Here is a 24885-nt window from a genome sequence, read left to right on the forward strand (position 1 = left end):
TTTGAAACTGTCAACACTCCTAACTGATACCACTTTCTGGGGAAGGGAATTCTACATTTTTGCTGCTCTAACCGTAAAGAATCCCCTGCACAATTTCAGATTAGACCTCCCTTACTCCAACCTCGAATTGGGCCCACATGTCCTTGTCAGGGACCTCAAATTAAACAGGCACCTTAAACAATGTCCTTAGATTACCATCTCTACAGTCACTAATGATTAATTTGTAGATAGCAATCATGCCACTTCTTAAATGACTCTTCTATAAAGTGAATAAGCGTATTTTACTCATTCATTCCATGTAATCGAATCTCTCCAGCTCCCTTAATAGCTTTGTTGGTCTTTGCTGAACCTTTTCTATTTGTAGGACATTTTTGATTGGTAACCAGAAATGTATTACATACTTACAATGAGGCTGAACCAGGGTTTTGTAAAAGGGTAAAGCTTTGATTTAGGCCCTTTTCACATGGGCAGACAAATCGGGTCCACCTGTCAGTTTTTTAGGTGGACACAATTGGACCCTCCATTCTCTTCTATGGATCAGCAGGTGTAAATGAACATGTGTTTGTTTCACCCACCTACATCCAATCCATCTGATCCACTAAAAACAGGAGGATGGGGATCCGTTCTCCTTCCGTCTAGTGGATCGCATCGGATGGCATTCAGGTGTAAACAGACAGGCAGTCTGTTTACATTCAACCGCCCATAGAGGAGAGCAGGCTGTGTCTGCTGTACATAAGCGAGACAGAGAAACAGACCAGCCATCCACCTGCTCAGCAGACAAATCCCCCACCGTGTGTGAGGGGCCTGGAATAAATACCCTTTTTAATGTACAATATTATTCAGCTTACGTTGTTACCTGCAGCTAGACTTTGAATGTTATCTCTAATCTATGGTCTACAAGAAGGACCCCAGATCTCTATCCATCACAGATCGCCTCAGTTTATTACCTCCTAATAAGTATTTTCCATGCAAATTAACATTGTTTCTTAAATAATAAACTTAAATGAAAATCATTTAGCAATGGATTTACAGCAATTTGGCGTGAATTTGTGCAATCCTGGGTCACCAAGTGTTCAAGGGAAGGCTTTATACTGGCACAGCAAAGGGAGAAATATATTCATTTCTAATAGGAGATCTCTCTGTACTTCTGTTTTGTATTACTTTGCTGCAAAACAACATTTTCTAAGTAAATGTAAGCTAGGATCACAAGCATGACAGAGGGTACCAAGGTATAACTGTGCCCTAGCCCAGGAACTCATCGAGCCCCACTGCCACTGCCCATTATTAAACAGCTGAGCGCTTTTCAATAATATTCTATGCAGAATAAAGTAGAAGTCCTCTTTTCTTCATATCTCGTTCTCTATTTTGTCATCTGTCATTTTAGCCTATAAAAGGCATAATACTGAGCATGAGTTTCATGACCGATGTAATAAATATCAATGTAAATGTGTTGTTTGACGCTAAGTGGGCCAGTTTGTTTTGTAACACCAGAGACCTATCATTTCAGTTATACCGCTAGATGATGAATCTGTAAATCAACCCTTATTTTTCATTTCCTTCATTCAGCAAAGTATCAAAACAATATACACTATATTGCCAAAAGTAATGGGACACCTGCTTTTACATGCACATGAATTTTAATGGAATTCCAGTCTTAGTTTGTAGGGTTCAATATTGAGTTGGCCCACCCTTTACAGCTATAACAGCTTTAACTCTTCTGGGAAGGCTGTCCACAAGGTTTAGGAGTGTCTACGGGAATGTTTGACCATTCTTCCAGAAGCGCATTTATGAAGTCAGGCACTGATGTCAGACGAGAAGGCCTGGCTCACAGTCTCCATTCTAATTAATCCTAAAGGTTGAGGTCAGGACTTTGTGCAGGCCAGTCAAGTTCTTCTACCCCAAACTCACTCATCCATGTTTTTATGGAGGAACAGGAAGGGGCCATCCCCAAACTGTTCCCACAAAGTTGGGAGCATGAAATTGTACAAAATGTCTTGGTATACTGACGCCTTAAAAGTTCTCTTCACTGGAAATAAGGGGCCAAGCCCAACCCCTGAAAAACAACCCCACACCATAATTCCCCCTCCACCAAACTTTACACTTGGCACAATGCAGTCAGGCAAGTACCATTCTCCTGGCAACTGCCAAACCCAGACACATCCATCAGATTGCCAGGCAGAGAAGCGTGATCCATCACTCCAGAGAACACCACTGCATCCGATGCTTTGCATTGCACTTTGTGATGTAAGGTTTGGATGCAGCTGCTCAGCCATGGAAACCCATTCCATGAAGCTCTCTACACACTGTCGTTGTGCCAATCTGAAGGCCAAATGAAGTTTGGAGGTCTTTAGCTATTGACTTTGCAGGCAGGTGGTGATTTCTGCGCACTGTGCACTTCAGCATGCGCTCAATTTAAGTGGCCTACCACTTCGTGGCTGAGTTGCTGTTGTTCCCAGTTGTTTCCACTTATTATTTATTTATTTGTTATAATACCACTAACAGTTGACCGTGGAATATTTAGTAGCAAGGAAATTTCACGGATGGACTTATTGCACAGGTGGCAACCTATCACAGTACCACGCTTGAATTCACTGAGCTCCTGAGAGCGACCCATCCTTTCACAAATGTTTGTAGAAGCAGTCTGCATGCCTAGGTGCTTGATTTTATACACCTGTGGCCATGGAGGTGATTGGAACACCTGAATCCAATGATTTGGAGGGGTGTCCCAATACATTTGGCAATATAGTGTATACCTCAAGCGTTACACTAACAATGTCCATAGTCCTCAGTAGCGGTATTCATCGCAATGGAAGAAGAGCTTTATAATACCAAAAGGAGTGATTTTAGCAATGTCATGATTCTCATGCTGGCATGGGAACATTTACATGCGCTGTGAAAGTTAACACCCAACTAAAATTCTCTTTGGCTGTGGGGTTGCTCCTGCACTGCAAGGGGTACCTGCTAATTTATTCTAGGAGACAGTAAAAGCATTTTGCTTACTTACATGACCAAATGTTCCACCAGCAGATGACCCTCCCTTATGCTCCAGAAATGGACTTATCCTTCGCATCTTCACAACCAATGCATGGCTATGGACCCTCTGTCAGCCTTGATGACATCAGAACCTTAGACCACTGAAGAATGGGGGAGAAGGCACTGTGGGAACCCTAAACCTAATGGAACAGTTAACCCTTGCAGCGTGGGTGCAGCCCCACTGCAAGGGAGAGATTTCAGGTTTCCTGGAGTTCAGCTTTAACTGCAGCCGCTGCTACAGAGAACCATTGTGCCTGCCCTTTTCTGCCTTTTCTCTCATTCACAGAACATGTATTGTTACACTCCCACAGTGCACTGCATTCTATGAATGAGCGGTGGAATTCTTTCATTCAACTGTTCTGTCTGTACAGTATTCACAGAATGCAATGCATTGTGGGACAGTATACTTTGATTTATGCCACAACTGTGCATCAATCTATGTGAAAGAAAAATGTTGCCACAAATCAGCAAAGACCATAGGATGACTTTTTGATATTTGCTAACTAAATTGATTGAAAGCTGAACATCACTCTCTCAGTCAACACTGACTGTTATTATTATACAGGATTTATATAGTGCCAACAGAAGCGCTTTACAACATGACTCTTTTAAACCCTTATGCTTCTAGTATTAGTAAAAAGATTGGAAAATATATCATATCTACTTGTTTTAAACTTTTTTTTTTATATTTCTTCAGTTACTTTTTGGTGTCCAGGCCTAGGCAAATGATGTCATACATCCCAGGAGTTTTAATTAGAAGAGGGGTTTTCTCAGCTAAGAACACCCTCCTGTCTGCATGCCTGAGTTAATGGCAGATGGATTTCAGGAAGTAAATGCTACATAAATCATCTGCCCAGGGGCGGACTGACAACTCATGGGGCCCCTGGGCAATAGGGGATCATGGGGCCCCTGTGTCCTTGCTCAAAATCAAAAAAGCCTATGAAAAAGGTACCATGGGCATCTCATGGGGCCCCCTACTGACCCCGGGCCCTCGGGCAGTGCCCGAGTTTCCAAATGGTCAGTCCGCCCCTGCATCTGCCCTTACTCAAGATGGCCACAGCCAGAAATGCTAGGGGTTTGTTTTTCAAAGTGATTTCTAAACAAAAAAAACATGGATACATGTATGGATAGGAGAGTTTGCTTGTAATATTAAACATGAATTAAATAGCATGTTTTGTTTGTGGTGCTCAGATGCAATGTAGTTCTGCTTTAAGAAGCACTAAGCATATTTTTGAGGGATCCTTAACATAATCTTCTCTGCTTTTCACTGTGTTTTTGCCAGGCCCCCAGCTTCCTTAAATATATATCTATGCTGTGTCATCCACCTACAGTGGGGATCGAAAGTTTGGGCACCCCAGCTAAAAATTTGTATTAATGTGTATAAAGAAGCCAAGGAAAGATGGAAAAATCTCCAAAAGGCATCAAATTACAGATTAGACATTCTTATAATATGTCAACAAAAGTTAGATTTTATTTCCATCATTTACACTTTCAAAATAACAGAAAACAAAAAAATGGCGTCTGCAAAAGTTTGGGCACCCTGCAGAGTTAATATCTTGTACTGCCCCCTTTGGCAAGTATCACAGCTTGTAAACGCTTTTTGTAGCCAGCCAAGAGTCTTTCAATTCTTGTTTGAGGTATCTTTGCCCATTCTTCCTTACAAAAGTCTTCCAGTTCTTTGAGATTTCTGGGCTGTCTGACACGCACGGCTCTTTTAAGGTCTATCCATAGATTTTCAATTATGCTGAGGTCAGGAGATTGTGAAGGCCATGGCAAAACCTTCAGTTTACGCCTCTTGATGTAATCCCCCGTGGATTTCCAGGTGTGTTTAGGATCATTATCCATTTGTAGAAGCCATCCTCTCTTTAACTTCAGCTTTTTCACAGATGGCATCAAGTTACCATCCAAAATTTGCTGAAATTTTATTGAATCCATTTTTCCTTCTACTCGTGAGATGTTCCCTGTGCCACTGGCTGCAACACAACCCCAAAGCATGATTGATCCAACCCCATGCTTAACAGTTGGACAGAGGTTCTTTTCATTAAATTCTGTGCCCCTTCTTCTCCAAACGTACCTTTGCTCATTTCGGCCAAAAAGTTCAATTTTAACCTCATCGGTCCACAGAACTTGTTTCCAAAATGCATCAGGCTTGTCTATATGTTCATTTGCAAAGTTCAAACGATGATTTTTGTGGTGAGGACGTAGGAGAGGTTTTCTTCTGATGACTCTTCCATGAAGACCATATTTGTACAAGTATCTCTTTATAGTGGAATAGTGTACCACAACTCCAGTGTCTGCCAGATCTTTCTGGAGAGATCGTGCAGTCAAACGTGGGTTTTGAATTGTTTTTCTCACAATCCTGCAAGCTGTTCTGTCTGATATTTTTCTTGGTCTTCCAGATCTTGCTTTAACTTCCACTGTTCCTGATGACTGCCATTTCTTAATTACATTCCGAACAGATTATATTGACATCTGAAAACGCTTTGCTATCTTCTTATAGCCTTCCCCAGCTTTGTAAGCGTCAACTTTTTTCAGTTTCAGTTTTCTAGACAACTGCTTAGAAGAACCCATGGTGCTGATTGTTGGGGCAAGGTCAGATGAGTCTGGGCATTTAAAACCTTTGAGATTGACATCACCTGGTCTTCCCAGATGATGATTGAGAACAATCCATGACACTGGCAGGTCTCAGCTTGGCAAAGGGGGCAGTGCATGCCATAAATTCTGCAGGGTGCCCAAACTTTTGCAGACGCCATTTTTTTGTTTTCTGTTATTTTGAAAGTGTAAATGATGGAAATAAAATCTAACTTTTGTTGACATATTATAAGAATGTCTAATCTGTAATTTGATGCCTTTTGGAGATTTTTCCATCTTTCCTTGGTTTCTTTATGCACATTAATACAAATTTGTAGCTGGGGTGCCCAAACTTTCGATCCCCACTGTATTTGTTCTAGCCATGCCTAGAATCAAATTCAGGGCCATGTGAAACAAGGATAGCAGTAACCATACAAAAGTAGCAAGGAGGGTAGCCTAATGCTAGGCTCACAAGTAAAGAAGGCTGTCTCTTGAATGAGTTGTAATGCAAAATGGTCATGTTTGTTTAGACAGCACCCACAATGGGACTATTGAAATTTGTATTAACTTAATTGTCTGTGTAGAAAATCTTCTAGTAGCCCAAACCTACAGCTAAGCAGTTTTATAATGCACTGGGAATGTATTTAGGAGAATAGCTGGTAGAAATAAAGATTTATGTGTGTAAGGATAAAAGAATACAGCATTGATTTATCACTAATGATCACTCATCATTAGGGATGAGCCAATGAGATTGATTTACTAAGGGCGTAGAAAATGTTTCCTTTGCAACGTCGATAAGATGAAGTTATGTTCACTTCAGCCATCCATTTATTTGCAAACAAAGACCATGTATACACTCACTGGCCACTTAAATAGGGTACACCTTGCTAGTGCCAAGAAAAAATCCCCCACACCATTATACCACCACCACCAGCCTGAACAATTGATACAAGGCAGGACGGATCTATGCTTTCATGTTGTTTACCCAAAATTCTGACCCTCCCATCTAAATGTTCCAGCAACCAGTCTGCCCATTCTTCTCTGACCTCTGACATCAGCAAGGCATTTTCGTCCACACAACTGCTGCTCACTGGATATTTTCTCTTTTTTGGACCATTCTCTGTAAACCCTAGAGATGGTTGTGTATTGAAATCCCAGTAGATCAGCAGTTTTTGAAATACTCAGTCCAGCACGTCTGGCACCAACAACCATGCCACATTCAAAGTCACTAAAATCCCCTACTCCATTCTGATGCTCGGTTTGAACTGCTAGTACAAAAGACAATAACAATAAATCTCACAGTAACATATGTTATCACCTCACCCCTTCAGTCTCCACTCGCATCACTAGCCTACTAAGTGACATATCGGCTTGGATGTCACTCCACTTCCTCAAACTCAACCTCTTCAAAACTGAGCTCTTAGTATTCCCCCCTGCCCGTGCCACCTCCACTGACCTCACCATAAATATCGGTAACACAATCATCAGTCCATCCCCCTATGCCAGGGTACTAGGTGTAATCCTAGACTCCCATCTGTCATTCCAGCCCCAGATCCAATCTCTGACAAAATCATGTAGACTTCACCTCCGCAACATCTCCAAGATACGACCGTTCCTAACCCCGGATACCACAAAGCAACTTATTCACTCCCTTGTCATATCACGCCTCGACTACTGTAACTCCCTCCTCACTGGCCTACCTCATCGCAGGCTATCCCCACTCCAGTCTATCATGACTGCTGCTGCCAAACTCATCCACCTTACTAACCATTCTGTATCTGCCACCCCTCTCTGCCAATCCCTCCCCTGGCTCCCAGTTGCCCAACGGATAAAATTCAAAACACTAACAATGACATATAAAGCCATCCACAACACTGCTCCAATTTACATATCCGATCTTGTCTCTAAATATCACCCAAACCATACACTCCGGTCCTCACAAGACCTCCTACTCTCTAGCTCCCTTATCTCCTCCTCCCATGCTCGTCTCCAAGACTTCTCCAGGGCATCACCCATCCTCTGGAACTCCTTACCCCAATCTATCAGACTATCACCTACTCTACTTACCTTTAGGCGATCATTGAAAACCTGTCTCTTCAGGGAAGCCTATCCCGCCCTCTGCTAATACTGGTATCCTCTACGCCTCCAACCATTCCATCCCCCACAGTTTTACCTATAGTACTACTCACCCCTCCCTCCTAGATTGTAAGCCCCAAGGAGCAGGGCCCTCCTATCCCTCTTGTATTGAACTGTATTGTTACTGTATTGTCTCCAGTTATATTGTAAAGCGCTGAGAAAACCTTTGGCGCTATATAAATCCTGTATAATAATAATAATATGTGTAGCAGCGCTAAATCATATAGTAAACCATCCAAGAGTTCACACATAAGTGCAAACAAAGCATAAACATCAGTGAAACAATAATTAAATAAAGTCCATACGGTGTGAAAAATAAGTGCTGGAGTAAATCACAAACATTGTGACAAATTATGGTCCATATATGTGTCAATGATACTGCAAAACAGCAACGTATCCAGCTCCAATACAGTGCCAAGGGATCCAGTGAACATTTCACCACCACTATGCACTCACCAGAATGCTACTGATATAGTAGCAATGATCAATGGTCACTATTCACAATCCTGGGCTGGAGGTCCTCCTAGAAGGAAGTCTCACCACATGAAGCCTGAAATAGCATTTAATTTAAATAAAACTTTCCACATGGAAACAGAGAGTACATGTGTAAACAGTCACAGAGCGGTGTGTGTGGGTGGGGCATGGAGAGACCCAGAAAATGAGTACAGAGGACTGCTGACTGCATGGAGTATGCTGCTATTTAAATGGTGTCTGTTCTTTTGGTATGTGTATTTACACATCTACTCTCTGTTTCCACATGGAATGTTTTATTTCAATAGAGAGCCTTCCCTGCCAGCAGAACATAATCATTTCTGCCAGTGGCTATAGCCACCAGTCGTAATCACATGCAAAAATCCAACAGCCTGGTTGAACTGAGGTTGATTGATGGTTTTGCCTTCAGTACAATCAGCCTGCCCATACATGCATCAGATCTTGGATGGCCCATGCTAAACCAGCCAAGATTTTATTCATCTATGGCTGGCTTAAATCAACCCCAATCAACAGAATATGGCACATTTTTGAATCTTTACATTTTTTTAGCTATTCACACATTTATAAAAATACTGTAGATAAAAAAGGTGTGCCTATTTATGTAATACCAAAACATGGAATTACCCAATAGGCTAATCAGTTTTCCTTCCTCTAATGATAACATTGCTTCCTTTAGTGTCTCTATAGAAAATTCAACATACAGTGAAAAAAAAAAAGAATCCTGTTTTCGTATAGAACTATTGAGGTCATGTCAGTGTAATATATACAGTTTGTAAGGAGAGGTGAAAGTTCACATGAGTACATGTGAGAATAGGCACCGGACTGTCAAGTCATAAACAAATGGAGAGCATATGGCAGAGATGTAATATAGCTTGAAGAGTGGATGGAAAGAAATTGGTGCAAGATGCCTACATGTAATTTTAAAGGTTACTACACTGATGTCACGTAGGGAATAAATGTCACCCGTCACACCGACATATTGAAGTGGAAGGGGAGAATTCCTTTGCTATCATACAAGAACATTAGACTGTGAAGGACAGCTTTTACAAATAAAATCTGTTTTACATTTTAACATTTATTGACCATATTGAAGGCATTGGGACACCGTAGTAGCCCTATTAAGAATAATACAATCCAGGACTAATGGCAACATTTTAAATAGTTTACAAGGTGACCTTGACACTGAGCCAATGCATTTTACCATTGACCCAAAATATCTTCTGAGATGGCTATGAATTACTATGACATATTTATTACATTAACTTCTCTTTATTAAATATTGATGCCAAATACGCACTTCAAACAATGAACTGTATATGTCTACTGTTTACTTTGACAAAAAATTGTAAATCTCTTAAGCCAGTCTTTTGATTTTTGCCAGATAGCACAGCCCTTTTAGTGAGTTCACTTGTCTCTCCTGCAAGTAGCCTGCCCCAGCTTGCTGATTGGATAATGAAAGTTCAATAGAAGATTTATGAAGTAATCATTCTTCTAATTCTTACTCTCTGCTTTCTAAGTGACAGCTCTGAGCTAGACTGACTCTTCCTTTCCTGACCAGAGTTTTGCTATGCATAGGGTTGAAATAATCTAAGATGAAGATTGACTAGATGGACTAGATGAAAATATATTTAGGGCTTTTTTTAATGAACACATAACTGGACATAATTGTGTTTTTTTCTATTATATCTGCTTGGAGTTCAGCTGTAAGTTAAGAAGCCAAGATAACTATGAGAATCATATTGATTTGTGCAGCATATCAGCGTTGCAGAGTAGATTGAAACAATGGAGAACCTTTTAAAGGATAATAATGCTTTTCAAAAAATGTATGCCCCAACATAGACCTCAGATCATCATATCCTCCTCTCCCAAACGTTGTGACCTTCTCCAGGACAGGCCTTTCTCTTCTGAGCTGAATAACTTGTGGTAGTTCGTCTGTATGGGTGTCTTCCATAGAGTGTAATAAAAAAAAAAAACATTACCACGGAACGGATAGAGAGCATAGGGAAGGTCACACATGGTCCTTTTTCCTACAGTATGGCTCATTCACAGTATGCCCTACTGCTCATGCACAACAATAGGCTGCCACAGTCCATCACTGTGCAAAACCCATTGCAGAAATACTAAGGGCCATTCAAAATGAATTGGCTCCCTTAAAGTACTAGTAAACCACACCACAAAAATAAAATTGTGCCCTCGGGCAGTTTAAGTCATAATGTGCTAGTATGCACTGCATACTAGCACATTATGACAGACTTACCTGAAAACTAAGTCCTTCAGGGGAGTGTTGTCACCATTGTAGGCCTTTCCATCTTCACCTGGTCTTTCTTCCAGGTTCACAGGCTTTGGCCGTATGAATGGCCAGGCCACGATGATGTCACTCCTGCAGATGTGCGTGGAAGTCTCAGCCATGGCACAGAGTTCTAAATGGATGGCACAGTCCATTCAGAGCCCAGTGCACATGCGCCAGTGATGTCACCGGCTGCTGCTAATAAATGGTGCATGTTTAGCAGATATTTACTGTACTTACGGTAAGCCGTATTATAGGCTTACCTATAGGTAAAAATCAACCATGTGAGTTTACTACCACTTTAACACAGCATGCTAAAATACATGAGATAGCATACTGTGAAACGTGTTACCACAGCACACTATGGAGTAAATGGTTCATAATATAAACCTATTAATTCTCTCTGTAGGAATTGATATTAAAATGTAGGAATTGATATTAAAATGTAAAACAAAATGCTCATCTCTGATATTTAATAGATTGTAATTAAATAATCTTGATACTATTGTTTTAGGTAATTCGGCTGTGATTATGAATAATGTTTTAGTCATTTCAGCTGTGAATAAGTCTACTATGGGAATTTTAGAAATTATAACATTTAACTAAAGCAAGCAAGAATAATAAATATGTTTTTAATTTTCCAAAAGAACATGTTTTATTAAGAACTTGTCTTTTTTTACACATCTTAAAATGTTATTTTAGCGAACAGTGTCTTTATCACAGAACTGCTAAATGTAACAGGAAGGTTTAGAATTGAGCTATGCAAATAGCAATGGTAAATGCGAGAATGGCTGACACATGGAATGAAAAGTGGGCGTTAGGGAGAATCCTCTAAGGTCTGTGATATAGATTTCTAATGGAACTTCACAACGGATAGCTTTTACTGCAAATATTCATTGATTTTAGAAATGCCAGTGGAGGTGTTTTTTGTTTTTAATGCATTTATAAATGATGCATACTTATCAGTTAGACAATTTATGTTTCAAGCATACTTGTTACTTGCCTTAGTACAGCTAAGATGCCATAAAACTAAAATAGATTTTATATAGACTACTAACTGTAGCTCCTTAGTTAGTTCTGCATTCACCTTTGTACATCTGCACATAGAATTAATCATAGTGCATATAAATAGAAGTTTATGTTTATGGGTATTTGTATGTTTATGGGGAGCTGCTGAAAATGTTGTTTTTTTATACTGTTTCCAGTGGTGATCCACCTTTTAACTGGAGCTGGCAATACACTGACGCATCGGTGTTGATATAATAGGCTTTATTCAGGCTGAAGTAAGCCCTGAAAACTGACTGGTATGACAACAGCAGGGTCGACATGCTATCGACCACTGAGATTTGCAAAGACACAATGTGGTAAATAGAAATGGCTTTCTGTTAGTCCCTTGTGAATGGCCTTGCCAGAATACACTAGGCAAATGAGTGAACAACTCTGCTGATCGCAATAAACAAGAACACTAACTCCAGAATGCATTATAAGAGAATGCGGCTAACTATAAGGCCTACGTACTGTCCTAAGACCCTCACTAACCACTGGCCAGTGGAATAATATGTGTAAGGGAGTTATATAATGCAATGTTAGTGCGCTCAACCTTCAAACAAATTAATTTTTAATCCAAAGATTGAGAAAATGCTCTAACTTAGCTGAAATTGAAAGGATGGTGAAGTTTTATTTAAATAAAGTCCTGCTGCCAGCAGAAAGGTCCCGGCAATGGTAGACAAGTTCAGCACCAACAGGGGTAGCCAAAGGCCACTCACCACTTAGGTGCCCATTGAATGTCCTCCTGATAACAGTCTGTCGAGCGTTCTTATAGGCTGGGTGGAGGTGTCTGAGAGTTAAGAGATGCACCCTGGATACACAAAGGTCACTCTCTTCCCTGGTACAACTGCCAGCTGCACACATATGCTCCGCCATCTCCGGGGGTTCAGTGCTCAGTCCCTCTACCAGCTCCATATTCTCCCCTGACTCTGGTCCTGTAGATCTCCCTGGTGCCTAGTGGGTTCCCAAATGGCCTCATGGATCTTCTCCCCTGATGCCAGCCTGCACCTTTACTTTCGCTGCCCCTGAGTCCAGTTGTGAAGGTCCAGTTTCTAGCCTAGGGTGTAGCCATTTGCAATCCTCCTTTCATCTCCTCCCTCCTGTAAGCCTGTCAATCAAATGGCTCAGGTAGCAGGGACACAAGTTCCAGTAGAGCTACAAAAATACCTGCCCTGTATAGCTCTTGTGCCTTGAAACTGAACCCTGAGTACTTTCATTTAAATATACTGTATTCCTCAATAGCCACAAAAAATATAAATCCATTTTGCGTGCACTAAATGCCTTTGCAAATGTAAATATTACCTTGATAAATTGCATAGACATCACCACTGTGCTGTACATAGGCCTGTGCAGAGAACAAAGCTCTGGGAGGCACCCTGCAGGCCCCACCTACTACAGGCTGCATGCTGAAAGCTATAGGAGGGGGCGGAGACAGGACCAGTCACCCTGCACAAGGAGAGAGAACAGCAGTGACCGGTCTTTATTACTGGAAGGTCCTGAACAGAGGCAAAGGTTCACATTACTGCACAAATATGAAATAAATACACAAAGCACACCAAGAGTCAAGTAAGGATACACATGACTCTTGTATTTAGACAATATTTTCTTAGCGTGGAGTTTACTTTTAAATTGGACTCCAGTCAGGGCTAGAGGTGTAACCACATCACTGACACAGGGCATGCCTAACATTTTGTAGAAAAAAATTAATTAACATTGAATGAGTTCTAATTATTGCCCTTCCTATCAAAAACTAAAATAAAAATGTGACTAGAGATATACTTGAATATAAAATATGTAAAAAGGGACAATTTTAGAGGTGGTATGTGTAACAAAATGCAATGCAGATTGTACGCTTATTTATTTCATATATTATGTATATTTAACATTTCATATCTCTGTAATGTGCCTGCCGTGCCGTGTACTTGTATGAAAAAGTATCCTGTTCTCTTTGCATTGCTTCCTTTGTGTGAAATCCCCAGTGTTCCTGCCAGTTCCTCTGCTTTCCTATTAAAAACTGACCACGCTAGGCATGAGAGCACACTGTGGTTAGTTCTCTAGCTATGCTGGGAACTCAGCCTGCTCTCCTTCAATGATTAGACGTGCTCTGATGCACCCAAGGGGCACAGCCATCCACTGGGAAGATCAGTGTGCTGACGTTTCTATTCCCTTGATCTCTCTATACAGCTGAGAACAGAGGTTATGTGGTCAGTTATAAAAAGGGGGAAAAGCTATTTATAATGTTTTGTAAATGTATACACAAATGTTTTAGCTTTCATTTCTATTTTAAACTGCATGGGCTGTGGGCGGGGGTGTATTTACCACAAGGTAAACAAGGCATTTGCCTAGGGTGACATTTTATAGGGGGGCAGCACTGCCCTCCGGAAGAAGGGACACAAGCAGCATGGGGACCAGTTGAGATCTGAGAGAGGCTGTGGGCTGCTTGATGGTGTATGCAGAGCCCAGCTGTTGGTCCTGGGGATGACCAGAGTTGCCGGAGGGGGTGGGGGGGGGGTTGTTAGTGGAAGGCTCTCTCAGGTGGGGGGGAGGGCGTTCAATTTTTGTGTTGCCTAGGGCAGAACAAAACCTAAATACACCACTGGCTGTGGGTTTACATATACTTTAATAGGATATCTCCCAGATTTGGCTATCTTCATTGCAATCCCTACCCAGGTATTTGGTCAGATGATACCTGCCACTTTTCACTCTTCCACAGACATCATTAAATGGGATGTATAAATATAGGCAACAGCATATTGGAATGGCTACCTGGCATTACTCCTCATAGCACTGCAAAAGTAATGAAATCTTTGCTAAAGAAGAGAAACATTCATTTACTGTGTGAAGGATGTTGCAGTATTACAGGGGTCTCCAAACTACAGCCTGAGGGCCATTTAGGGCCCTTTGCTACCTTTTACCCGGCCCTTAGGTCACTATTCCTCCTACTGAGACCAACAATGGGGCATTACTTCCATTGAATTAAAAGATGGTGTACTATTCTTCCCACTAATACTCTTCCTCCTACTGAGCATCAACCCTGAGGCCATGTTCATTCTCACTGATGCTGGGACCAGGGGCGGACTGACAACTCATGGGGCCCCCGGGTAATAGGGGATCATGGGGCCCCTGTGTCCTTGCCCAAACTCACAAAAGCCTATGAAAACGGTACCAGGGGCATCTCATGGGTCCCCCTACTGACCCCAGGCCCTCGGGCAGTGCCCGAGTTTCCAAATGGTCAGTTCACCCCTGGCTGGGACCAGGACATTTTCTACCCCCCGCTGGCCCTAACCTGGCCCACCTAAAGTCTGAAGGACAGGATACTGGCCCTTTCTTTGAAAGGTTTGAAGACCCCCGAAGTATAATAAAGATTATAAAAACACTTGAGTTTCTATTTTTTTGTTAATTAAAACTAAAGTACTCCAGGCAATGTTAAATACACATGCTAAGTCAGCTCTGTATTTATTAATACATCATAATTATTTTTTAAATGCAGGCAATGTAAGCACTGAATTTTACTCAGTGTCAGCATCTTGCTAACCCCTGTACAGTAGAACTCAGACGGGAAGATGGAGAAACAGCACAAGGAGCACATCAGTCATAAAAGGGAACATACTAATACGCAGGAAAGAGCAGAGTGATAGAGAGATGAGTTAATTCATCTGCTGTTCCTCCTTTCAATGTGCACTCACAAGGTGGGAAAGGGACAAGACCTGTAAATGTAAGGCTAGGTTCACACCTATGCAGGTTGCATTTGACCCGTTTCTGCATTGCGTTTTGCTTTACATTTTGCACCTGTGTTTTTGCCGCGTTTTGCTTTTCTTTTTTTTTCTTGTTGCTAGGCAGATGTAAACTCAAAATGCATCAAAAACTTGGCAAAAACGAAATACATACTTTTTTGCAGCATTTCCATTGAAGCCTATAGAACCAAAAATGCAACTTTTTGCATTGAAAAAAGTCCCTGACCCTTTTCAAAAAAACTCACAGGGTGAAAACGCAGAAATGTGAGCATGTCTCATAGGAAATCATGTTAAATGGACTGTACTGCATTTCTGCAAATCGCTGCAGAAAACTCTTAGGTGTGAACTTGGGGTTACTGAAATGCAGTAAAGAAAAATCAGATCCGCTGCTCTGCCAGTGTGGAAGAGCTGTGTAAATCTCAGGATTCAGAGGGGCAGAATAAAAATCTGTTACTAAGTAAAACAGCTCCTCTATGTATTTTATCTACAATGTTAGCTGCTGCTTGGCTGGAGTTCAGCTGTAGAGTGGTTGCAATAATTCCCAGGTGTCTCATATGTAAATATCACTTTGTGTGGACTAATCCGAAATATCAATTTAAATATCACTTTTGTGTGGACTAATCTTAAATATCATTTGAAATATCACTTTTGTGAAAATAATCCTTTGAAAAGAGAAAGTCTTTGGTCTCATTATAGTTTAGCATACTGCAGCATAATGTCTGTATTTTCTTCATACTGCTAATGCTTCATACATTGCAATGTTCAGGCATGGTGAACATATGTAGGCGGTGTGAATCCAAGCCGCAAGTGTAAGTGTGAACAACCACTAATATGTACCATGCCATGGAAGAGCCTTTTTCTTACAGATGTTCACATCTCATTTCTCATGTATATTGTTTGTATGTAAAATGTCATGATAAATACACATACATTCCCTGGCTCAGTCCACTGTAATCCATTGATAACAAAACCCTCTTGTTCCCAAACACCCAATGTTCCTTTGGATAATAGTAAAGCAGTATCTACAGCATTACACTTTTAGATTTGCCAGCATTCCAAATTAAAAAAAAAAGGATAAGGATAGAGTTCAATGGATTATTGGTTGATAAAAACACTCATTAGGGTTGTTTTTTTTTAGAATGTTACTTAAAGTGTCATTAAATCAAGAATGTGACAAAAATCTCATTGCATGCTGTATAACAGATTGTGCATACTCACAAAGCCATGAAAGGGTTCAAGTCAGGGCTCTGGCTGGGACACTCCAGGACATTCACAGAGTTGTTACTAAGCCACTCCTGTATTGTCTTGGCTGTGTGCTTAGGATGGTTGTCATGTTGGAAGGTGAACCTTCGCGTCTCAGGTCCTGAACACTGTGAAACAGGTTTTCATTGAGGATATCTCTGTACTTCGCTCCATTTAGCTTTTCCCTCAACCCTGACCATTCTACGAGTCCCTGCTGCTGAAAAACACCCCCACAGCATGATGCTGCCACCACCAAGCTTCACTGTTGGGATGGTACTGGGCATGATGAGCTGTGCCTGGTTTCCTCCAGACATAACAATTGAGTTCAATCTATAATTGAGTTCAATCTTGGTTTCATCAGACCAGGGAATCTTGTTCCTCACCGTCTGAGAATCCCTCAGGTGCTTTTTTGCAAACTCCAAGCGGGCTTTCATGTGTTTTGCACTAAGCAGAGGCTTCCATCTAGCCATTCACATAAAGGCCAGATCGGTGAGTGCTGCAGTGATGGTTGTCCCGCTGGAACCTTGTCCCTTCTCCACACAGGATCTCTGGAGCTCAGTCAGAGTAACCACCAGGTTTTTTGTCATGTCTCTTATTAAGGCCCTTCTTCCTTGATAGCTCAGTTTGGCCAGCTCTTGAAAGAGTCCTCGTTGTTCCAAATTTCTTCCGTATGAGAAATATGGAGGCCACTGTGCTCTTGGGAACCTTCAGTGCAGCAGAATTTTTTCGCCCTCCCCAGATCTATGCCTTGCAAAAATCCTGTCTCTAAGCTCTGCAGGCAGTACCTTTGACCTCATAGCTTTTGCTCTGATACAGTATGCATTGTTAGCTGTGAGGCCTTTTATAGAGAGGTGTGTACCTTTCAAAATCATGTCCAATCAATTTAATTTACTACTGGGTAACAATCAAGGTGTAGAAGCATCTTAGCAATGATCAAGAAAAATGGGAGGCACCTGAGCTAAAGGGTCTAAATACTTATGCCAATATGATATTTCCGTTTTTTTTCATTTTTAATAAATTAATAGACATTTCTAAAGTTCTGTTTTCACTTTGTCATTATGGGGTACTGAATGTAGATTAATGAGAAAAAAATGAATTTAGACAACTATAGTGCTTGTAAAGCCTAGACATTTACTACTGTTTTAGTACGTGTATCACCCCCCTTGTACTTACCTGAGCCCAATCCTGAACCATATTTTTGCTCACCTGCAGTGTCTCTCTCCTCTACTCCCTGCTCTTCCCATTGACTCCTGCTACTGTCAGTCAAATTTAGTGACAAAGGACCAGGGGGGGGGGGGGGGTCCAAGCCTTACTGTCTGTGTCTGTAGACCAGGCAGTACAGCTTGGGATTGAGCACACAAGTGTGCCACAATAGGAAGCTACTCTTCCTATGGAAACAAACCAAGAAAGGGAGGAGCAAGGAGCACTAGCAGGGGACCCAAGAAGAACATTGTACAAAGCAGGTACTGTAAGTATAACATATTTGTTATTTTAAAAGAAAAAAAATAACTTTATAAACACTTTAAGGCTCCATGAACACTAGCTTAAAAAAAAGGCCAGTGCTCTTGACAGAAAAAAAAAAATTAATTCTGAGCATTTTTTTGTATGAGCAGCATTTAGGAGCGTTTAGCAGCATTTAGGACATTTTAGTGTTTTCTACCAGAAAAACACTCAAAAATGGAAAACAGATGGGTATGTTTTTTCTGCTGCTAAACTCTGAGCTTACAAAATGCCACTAGACTACCTAATGTTCATGGACACATAGGATAGCATTAGCTGCCTGCTAAACTCCTTTAGAAGCAGCATTTTTTAAGCCAGTGTGCATGGATCCTAAGGCTTTAAAAAGGCAGTGAGGAGGCACATAATGCCACCTCACCACCTATCAAATGCCTCTGAAAAATGATCTGCCGTGGATCTTCAGAGGGCTGCCGCTAGCTAGTGTAAACAAGTTCTTAATAGCAAGCCTTGAAAGCAAACCTTGCTTTCCTTCCGCATCCTCAAACTGTTGCAAAGTCTGAAAAACAGATCTAATCCATCTGTTTGTCTTCTAGTTGAAATAATGTGTATTTATGCATTGACACAAAGATAACACGCTGTTCCATGTTTGAATTTAGGTTTTTTTGTAGATTCTGAAGATTCAGCACAGTTGGCCATGTTTAACACAACATGGTAAAACCAAACAAATATCAAACTTATTTCATTCAGAATGGTCAGAACAGTGAAATCTGACAGCTGATTGAATTGCTGCATTTTTTGTATTGTTCGGTGAATTCTGAAATCAAATAATCTATGTACAGTAGATGTGAGGTATCACTGCTGGAAATGGGACAGTATAGCAATCAAAATGCAAAAAGATTTTCTCAGCAATCAACAGCATTTTCGCTGAGAGTCACACCTTATCACACAAGCAGGAACATTTATCACATTATGCTGATGCTCAGGCAAGTTTCCCAACACAGACATAACTGTATCTTGTTACTGTAATAAATCTCTTAAGTATCATATGATTAGCACTGAACTTTGATCCAATAGCCCAATCTATTTTTGCAATATCTGATAAGATTATCTAACTTCCAGTTTGATGTGTATATAAATGGGGTGTAACCTTCATCTCCATGAAATCATAAAAAAAGACACCGGTCAAAGTCTGCAAACTCATACCAGACATCATTATCGATAAGTATGTATACATACAACTGTACAAAGTTATTGTTCTTCTAATGTTTAAAGTAGCAAGTATCAATCAAGATGTTCAATCATTATAATCATGCCGCCAATGAGCAGAAAGTAAGATAAGCTCTTCATCAATAACACCCCTTAGAGCCATCACTTAGTCACGAGCTTGCTCATTGTATGGGCACGGAAACAGGGAAGGGCATGTTTGTCTAGGTAACGTTTTCTATCTATTAACCAGTAACTAGAACTTTAGTAACCAGTGTGATGGCTGCCTGGAAAGTGGCTGTACAGAAAAGCATTTTAGGAATGGTTGACCAGAATCTGGAGCACTTGAACTTCAAGGGTGGCCGCATTCCCCACGTCCTGTCATTTTATCATCATCTTTTTTTTTACATTCATTCCCCTAGGCTGTTTGCTTTTACAACAGTTCCTGTTTATTTTTCAACCTAGTGTTCGGGGTCTTGTAAAGGGTCTTCTGGCAGTGTGAGGAAAAGGTACATGCAGAAAGATGAAGCAAAAATCTCACAATGTATTAAGAATACATTGAATAACTCTTAGATTGTAAGCTCCAAGTAGCAGGGCCCTCCTAACCCTCTCGTATTGAACTGTATTGTTGCTGTATTGTCTCCCTTTATTTTGTAAAGAGCTGAGCAAACTCTTGGCGCTATATAAATCCTCTATTATAATAATAACTCTTTTATCTATAGAGAAGTAGTTCATTCAATCTACTTTTATTTTTCAGGATAAGCTCCTTAACTGCTTCCTGACCGCCCTATAGCAGAACTACTGCTACAGGGCTGTGCAAAATCACGTATATATACATGATTTTGTATTTCCAGGTCGGGGGCGGCTTCAGCTGTTGATCAGCTGGTCCCAGACTGTGATTCCTCTCTGGCAACCAGCGATCGTCGAGTATCACTGCCGGGGGGAGAGGTCTGTATGTAAATAATACAGATCTCTCCCCTTTCAGCTTCAGCACACTGCTTTATATGGCTCTGCATACAGTAGTGGAGCCATACAAAGCAGTGTGCTTACGTGGTAAAGCACAGAACACAGCACGCAGTAAAACACACACAGTTAAGCCTTTGATCGCCCCAGATGTTAACCCCTTCCTGTCCAGAGTCATTGGTACAGTGTCAGGCCTTCTTATTAGCACTGATCACTGTATTAATGTCACTGGGGATGTCAGTGGCATTAAACCAGTTCCTCCCCAGTGTCAGAATGCCCGCCGCAGTCCTGCTGTCCCACAATAAGTCGCTGATCAGCGCCATTGCTAGTAAAAAAAAAAAATACAAATAAAAATTCCACTATATATACTGTCATTTGTAGATGCTATAACTTTCACATAAACCAATTAATTTACACGTATTGGGATTTTTTTTAGCAAAGAATACATTTTGGCCTAAATTTATGAAGACATTTTATTTTTTAAACTTTTTTACTGGATATGTTTTATAGCAAAAGTAAAAAAAATTGTGGGGTTTTTGTTATTTTTAAAAAATTTCGGGCTTTTTTTGTTTATAGTGCAAAAATAAACCAAACGCATAGGTGATCAAATACCACCGAAAGAAAGCTCTATTTTTTTTTTCAAAACTGTCAGTCTTTTTTTGTTTATAGTGCAAAAAAAAAAAAACCGCAAAGGTGATCAAATACCACCAAAAGAAAGCTCTATTTGTGGGGAAAAAAAGGACATCATTTAATTTATGTACAATGTTGCATGACCGTGCAATTGTCAGTTGTAGTAGCGCAGAAAAAATGGCCTGGTCAGGAAGGGGGGGGGGGGTAAATCAGCTGGAGGGCAACTGTAACTTTCTCCATCAACCAGGGGCGGACTGACAACTCATGGGGCCCCCGGGCAATAGGGGATCATGAGGCCCCTGTGTCCTTGCCCACACTCAAACCACACCCCAAAAAAGCCTATGAAAGGTACCAGGGGCATCTCATGGGGCCCCCTTCTGACCCTGGGCCCTCGGGCAGTGCCCGAGTTCCCAAATGGTCAGTCCGCCCCTGCCATCAACTCATCTCCCACAGTTATTACCGTTTGTATCACTTCACCCTTTCTTTTTAGATTGTAAGCTCTAACGAGCAAGACCCTCTGATTCCCCTTGTATTGTAACTGTACTGTCTCCCTCCATTTGGTAGAGCACTGCACAAACTGTTGGCGCTATATAAATCTAGTATAATAGTAAAGATAATTAGGTTAACATAAATTTCACATACATCTGCCTGTACATTTAGGGCGAATACAGGAAAAACTAGTCCTCTGCTCCTACAATGCTGCTCATACAAATGTGGATGATTTCATTATAAACGGCCCTTGGATGTCTTGGCCAACAAATGACCAAAATATCAGTGTACCAGTACGTATCGTCTTAGAAACAGTCCTGGTGATGAGTGAGTCCCTCGCAGCTCTGTACAGTCATATTAATAGAGGATCGGTTTACATGCTCACACATTTTACCTCTGCACCACCCATCTTCACAATACATTGCCTAAACTCTGCCAGCAAAGTATAAAGTACATCATAAAACTGCCTTCCGGAAAGGATTTCAGCTTCTGTTGTAACCATTTCAAACAGCAGTGTGCTGTTACCGGAGGTGAAGAATATGATAAGGTTGCGTTGTGTGTATTCGCTTGTATCGGATAGGCTTAAACAATGCATCTAGTTTCCAGCTAAAGGAGCAGAAAGTATCCTGTTCCAAATGCAATAGGAAGTTATTAAAGTCTGTCCAGGAAACATGGAGCACGCCATTGTGTTCTTAGGCGATTGTTTGTTTAGACTACACTGCCCATCAGTTACTGAAGGGCCGACAATATTAAACTTCCTGTACTGCTGATGTGACATTCATTCTAAAGAAAGTAACCTCGATAAGAGTTGAATTAAATGTCACATTTTCACAGCAGTGCATTTCTAAATGGCACTTTTTGCCATTACACAAAATGTTTAATGAGGCACTCCATTCAAAAATAAGCTGCTTAAAGCACGTATAATAGCTGCTGCCTACCTTTTAAATATCCATCTTCTGTTCTTGCAATCATTAATTCTATTAGTACATTGCATGCAGGGATGGCAACTGTAATCCTAAAGCTGAACTCCAGGCAAACAGCTGAATACACACTTGAAATACATATATGTGAGCTGGTTTACCTGACAAAGGATTTGCATTTCCATGCAGTCCTGGGATTTAAGCCTGGTTCACACTAGTGTGATTTCAGAGTCGCAGAGAATCACATGACAATGGAAATTACATTTTTTCAATGGTGTTCATTTGCATGAAAGAAACTCTTAGATTGTAAGCTCCCAGGATCAGGCCCTCCTATCCCTCTTGTATTGAACTGTATTATTGCTGTATTGTCTCCCGTTATATTGTAAAGCGCTGAGCAAACTGTTGGCGCTATATAAATCCTGTATAATAATAATAATATAATAACTCAGCACGTTGCATTTTTTGAAAAGGGTCCTGTATCTTTTAGGTGCAATTCCAGCATGATTTTGGCCCCATAGACTTCAAATGAAATGCACCAAAAATGCATCTACATACGATTTGATGCATTTTTTATGCAATTTCAGTGTTCTTTTTTTATAATAATTGTTTATGAAGGATAATGCAAAAACTGTAACATATACAAGAATAACAGGATAGTGCAAATGACATGACAATACAATCGAAAGGAGATCATAAAAGAAACATAACGATAAGTATCATTCCCTCATAGGGCACCCTGATGCCATACATATAGTTCAGTATGATTAGGTTAATGGTCTAATTGTACTTCAATCTAAATAAGGAGCACACTGAAAAAACAGGGTCTCCAACAAGAGACCCATGTGGGGCAAGCACCGGAAACATATGATCCACCAAGGTATCAGTAGACCCTTCTGTTTTCTTTTGTAGAAGGTGTGTCGGAACTATGAAACAGTAGTGTGTCTGGACCGCTCCTCTAACAAAAAGCAATTTCAGTGTTTTATTCCCACCAGATATGTCATATGTCACACCAGATATGCTTATTAAAAACAAAAATTAAGAGACATGAAAATCACATCAAAATGCATCAAAAACGCAAGTCACACTACATATTTGCTCTGAATATCTGATCAAATCGCTGCCATAGTAGTGTGAAGGTAGCCTTACACAGCTCTCCAGTGGCACATCCCTGTCTGGCAAGACAGGAGACACAATTTGTCTCTGTTGCAGTAGTGCAGGTGTCTCCAACATTGTGGCCAGTGGAAGTAGATCATGGCCAGTGGGATTAGATCATGGCCATTGGATTGTGGCCAGTGGGAGTAGAAAATTCCCCGGTGTCAATGGGAGTAGAAAATGTCTCAGGCTTGCTGGTCAGTGGTAGTAAAAAAAAATGACATAGTGCCTGTGGTCTGTAGGAGGAGGAATAGTGTCCCGTCATTGGTGTAGGTGGGAGGATTGGTGCCCCATTATTAGTGTCAGTGGGAGGAATAGTGCCCCATCATTGATGTCGGTGGGAGGAATGGTGCCCCATCATTGGTGTCAGTGGAAAGCAAAATGCCCCATCATTGGTTTCAGTGGGAGTAAGAAGGCCCCATCGTTCGTGTCAGTGGGAGGAATGGTGCTCCATCATTAGTGTCAGTGGTAGGAATGGTGCCCCATCCTTGGTGTCAGTGGGAGAGCCCTATCGTTCATGTCAGTGAAAAGAAAAATGCCCCATCCTTGGTGTCAGGGGGAGGAATGGTAACTCATTGTTGGTGCAAGTGGGAGGAATAGTGCCTTGTATCAGTGGGAAGAACAGCACCCCAATAGCTGCATGCAAGGGCCTCATTTAGCTCATGGACCTCAGTTTGGAGACCACTGCAGTAAAGTAACATTTACAAATCTTATTTCTTCCCCAGCCTGTGAGGGAATGTGTTTTGACTATATAACACCACCCACTCTGCTCCATAACAAAGGGAGGTGTTTTGTAGTCCAGGAGATAGCAGGGACAAATATTAACTGATACTAGTCCAGGGGCAAAGGGCACAGGAAGTTATCTGTTCACAAGATTCCTGTCTGGATTAACAACAATTTTTTTGCACTTGTTATAAAATGCTTTCAATGGTATATTTAACTGATCAAAACGGAACGAATAAGAAGCATCTATTGTTAAAGTTTACATACACTTTACGCCGGAGGCAGCAGGACAACTAGCATTTCAGGAGATCAACAATGGCATCCTATATGAATCTGTCAGTACAGGTTAACCCTCAGTAGATCATGCTCACACCCTGCATTACATCATGTTGGCTGAAAGCATAGTTCATGCTGCAACAAAGCAAAAGCAGAAGTAAAAATTACAGTTTGAGTTTTTCCAGTGCATGTCTCAGACCTTCTCATCTATGGTATGTTGAAGAGCAATACACACATATGTTGAAGAGCAATACACACCTGTTACCTTTTATAACCACTTCAGCCCTGGAAGGTTATATACCCTCTTCATGACTAGACCATTTTTTGCTATACCGCACTGCGCTATTGTTAACCAGTAATTGCATGGTCATCCAACGCTGTATCCAAAGAAATTTATAAAAAATATTTTCACACAAATAGAGCTTTCTTATGGTGGTATTTGATCACCACTGGGTTTTTACATTTTTCAATATAAATTAACAAAAGACCAAAAATCTTGAAAAAAATTACAATTTTTTTTACTTTTTGC

At 40.9% G+C, this 24885-nt stretch overlaps 1 protein-coding gene and 1 pseudogene across 1 annotated transcript in view; one reads left to right on the top strand and one right to left on the bottom strand.

Annotated features, from left to right (window-relative positions):
• LOC149469151 (uncharacterized) overlaps nucleotides 1-12481 on the bottom strand; it is a 99909-nt pseudogene extending 87428 nt beyond the window's left edge.
• FAT1 (FAT atypical cadherin 1) overlaps nucleotides 1-24885 on the top strand; it is a 361321-nt gene that overhangs the window by 4666 nt on the left and 331770 nt on the right. The window lies entirely within an intron of this gene.

The sequence above is a fragment of the Staurois parvus genome, unplaced genomic scaffold (genome assembly GCF_062004578.1).
Source record: "Staurois parvus isolate SC_StPar_1 unplaced genomic scaffold, SC_StPar_1.0 ptg000080l, whole genome shotgun sequence".
In the NCBI taxonomy this organism is placed as follows: domain Eukaryota; kingdom Metazoa; phylum Chordata; class Amphibia; order Anura; family Ranidae; genus Staurois; species Staurois parvus.